Below are 3,372 nucleotides of genomic sequence, written 5' to 3' on the forward strand. Positions count from 1 at the left end.
AACATGATTTTGAGTTCATTTAGTTGAAATTTTTTCAAATTTTCACAAAATTTGGCAATTAAACCTAGTGTAAACCCGAAAGAATTTATAACCCTTCCCCACACTTGAGATCTTGCAATGACCTCATTTACAAGAAATCAGTAAAAATTTAAATTCATGAGGGCGATTAGTGTAGAAAAGTGATTAAAAATACCGAGTTTGCAAATATATTGTTTTAAATGGTGCGCATCATTTGTTCATTCCGTCATTTGTTATTTCACATTTGTTTTGCTTCTTGTCGTCAAAATTAATAGCTTTTGCTGAACTTAATGTCAGTCTTTGAAAGTGCGCTGTTTTACCCTGTTTTGTATATAACATAAAATACAAACATATATATACATATTTTTGAAGTTTGGTATATAACCCCACGTTCATATAATATTTTTGGCATACTTTAGATCAATAATATTAAAATAATGATAATAAAATTTTTCGCCCCGCTCTCGGGTAAAGCAATTTCGGTTCCATGACCTAGTCTTTAACTTACGACGAATTTTAGAAATCATTTTTTATACTTAATGAAATAAAGTAAATTTTGTTTTTAAATTCACACAAAACATAAATTTAAAAACCGTATTAATTTCATACAAAACCACAAAACAAAAAATTCAGAATGGGGGGAAAAACTAGTTCTTTAGTGTCTGCTAGCGGAAAAGATCAATCGGATTCCATTCTCAGAACTACACGAGAACGGAACATTTAACTCTAGACAACATTTTTTTTTACAACATTTGAATCTCCCCACACTTAGGTAGTTGTGGTATCGAAATTGTGATTAACTTCATCGTCAATTTCTTTTGGACCATAATCAACTTGCATATATGTGACTTTTGCTTTAAGCCATTGGTCGAATTCTTGTGTAATATCCACAAATTCAACTAGTTTCTCCTTTTCTTTAGACGATAGATTGGATACTAACGGGTTTCATAACTTAGAGTTCCCATTGGTTCTAGCATCGCGAATCCGTTTAATAAGTTTATTCATTGAACTATTAATAACGGGGTCATTTAATTTCATATCAACAACGGGGTTCTTTGTTATCAAGTCATCATTAGGTGTTACTTCATCTTCCCCACACTTAGGAAATTTTATTATTGTTAAGCACTACCGTTGGAGTTGGTAAAACAATATGGTTTTTACCAATCGTCTTTATTGGTTCAACGGTTTTGGTTGGTAGAGATTTAGAATTTCGAATCATAAAGGTGATCGATTTTTCACCATTACTAAGTGTCATTCTACCCTCTCTTACATCAAATAACGCCCCGGTGATGCTAAGAATGGTCGACCTAAAATTAGAGGAATGTTTGAGTCCTCTTCTATGTCAATGACAATAAATTCGACTAGAAAGGTTAAATTACCTACTTGAATGGGTAGGTTGTCAGCAATTCCAACTGGGTGCTTAATGGTTTGATCAAGTAGTCGAACACTTATTTTCGTTGGACTTAACTCACCTACACCTAATCTCTTATATAATGAAAGAGGCATAACACTCACACTTGCACCTAAATCTACTAGTGCATCATATATGACACAATCACTAAGTAGACAAGGAACAATAAATTCACCCGGATCACCCAACCTGGGAGAAAGTTTCGGTGGAACTGTCTTCACCGGGTTTATTTTTATGGTTTTAGTTTCTTGCACTTTCTTATTCTTCTTTACAAAGGTATCACAAACTTTATTACCTATCACTTGCTCATACTCAACTCCTTTTCTTGGAAACGGGATGGGTGGTCTGTATGGTGCCACCACTGGCTTTACATACTCAGGTGGTGGTGGTGGTGGTGGTGGTGGTGGTGTAACTTATTCATTGTTACTCACATCTAAAACCTTCCCATCTTCTGGTGCTGGTTTTTCAGAATTTGTTGACACCATATTAACATTCTCATTTCGAGGATTTACTTCATTATTACTCGGTAGCTTTCCTTGTTCCCTCTCACTCATCATGCTAGCAAGAGTACATACGTATTTTTCTAGATTCAAAATGGAAGCTTGTTGAGTTCTTAATGACTGATCAAACCTCTCATTTGTTTGGGTTTGAGTTGCAATAAATTGTGTTTGAGATTCCATTAGCTTTTCCATCATTTCTTCCAGATTTGGCTTTTTCTCTTCGGTTTGTTGTGGTGGTTTATACAAGCCAGGTCTTTGTTGCTTGAAAGTGTTGTTTTGAGTTGGTTGGTTATTCGGACCTTGTTGGTTGTACGAGTTATTGTTGGATCCATTTGGATTGTAAAGAATGTTTTGATTTCGATTGAAGTTTGGCCTTGGCGGTTGATAATTATTTTGATAATTATTTCCAGGCCTTTGGTTCCTGTAGGAAACATTCTCACGTTGTTCCATCGTTTGTTCAATGTGACAATCTTTCGTTAAGTGTGGTCCACCGCATTGCTCACAACTGATTCTTATTGCGTGAATATCTTTAGTCATCTTTTCCATTCGTCTCTCGAAAGTATCTATTTTTGCGAAAACAGAATCAAAGTCATGGCTAGAATCGGCTCTAGCCGCTTTAGACGAATGAAAGATATCTTTTTCCTGATGCCACTCATGTGAGTGGGAGGCTGTGTTATCAATAATTTTGTGAGCTTCAGTTGCGGTTTTCTTCATAATGGAACCACCAGCTGTTGTGTCGATGTCTTTTCGTGTAGCAACGTCGACACCTTGGTAGAATATTTGTACTATTTGATAAGTGTCTAAACCATGTTGAGGACATCCTCTTAACATTTTTCCGAATCTTGTCCATGCCTCATATAACGTTTCATTTGGCTTTTGCGCGAACGTAACAATTTCTCCTTGAAGTCTCATGGCTTTAGATGCCGGAAAGAATCTTTTAAGAAATTTCTCAACTAAGACATCCCATGTGTCAATCGCTCCTTCAGGTAACGATTCTAACCAATCTTTGGCTTCTCCCTTTAAAGTCCACGGAAACAACATGAGATAGATCTGTTCATCCTCAATTTCTCTAATTTTGAATAAAGTACAGATCCTATTAAAGGTTCGAAGATGTTCGTTTGGATCTTCTTTTGGTGTACCACTAAATTGGCATTGATTAGTTACCATATGTAGGATTTGTCCTTTGATTTCATAATCTGGCGCATTAACATCTGGCTTAATAATGGCGTGACCTTGGCCCGTGCGTGTAGCTCTCATTCGGTCTTCCATACTTAGAGGTTCCGTTACTTCCATAATTGAATTTGTTGAATACGAATCACTAGAGGATTCTGATTTAACGGTTTGTGGTTCAGGAGGAATGATTAGTGGTTCAGGATATTGGAATTGTCCTTGAATATCCTCCGGGTTCTAAATTGTGAAGTCGAGTTCAAAAAATGGATTATC

General features: G+C 36.0%; 1 non-coding gene across 1 annotated transcript; it reads left to right on the top strand.

Annotated features, from left to right (window-relative positions):
* The first annotated feature begins 2,731 nt into the window (after positions 1 to 2,731).
* LOC139851097 (small nucleolar RNA R71) lies at positions 2,732 to 2,838 on the top strand. The gene has a single exon (XR_011760458.1). It is a non-coding gene; the product is annotated as a small nucleolar RNA R71 (small nucleolar RNA).
* Positions 2,839 to 3,372: the final 534 nt, after the last annotated feature.

Source organism: Rutidosis leptorrhynchoides, chromosome 5, assembly GCF_046630445.1.
Source record: "Rutidosis leptorrhynchoides isolate AG116_Rl617_1_P2 chromosome 5, CSIRO_AGI_Rlap_v1, whole genome shotgun sequence".
Taxonomy (NCBI): Eukaryota; Viridiplantae; Streptophyta; class Magnoliopsida; order Asterales; family Asteraceae; genus Rutidosis; species Rutidosis leptorrhynchoides.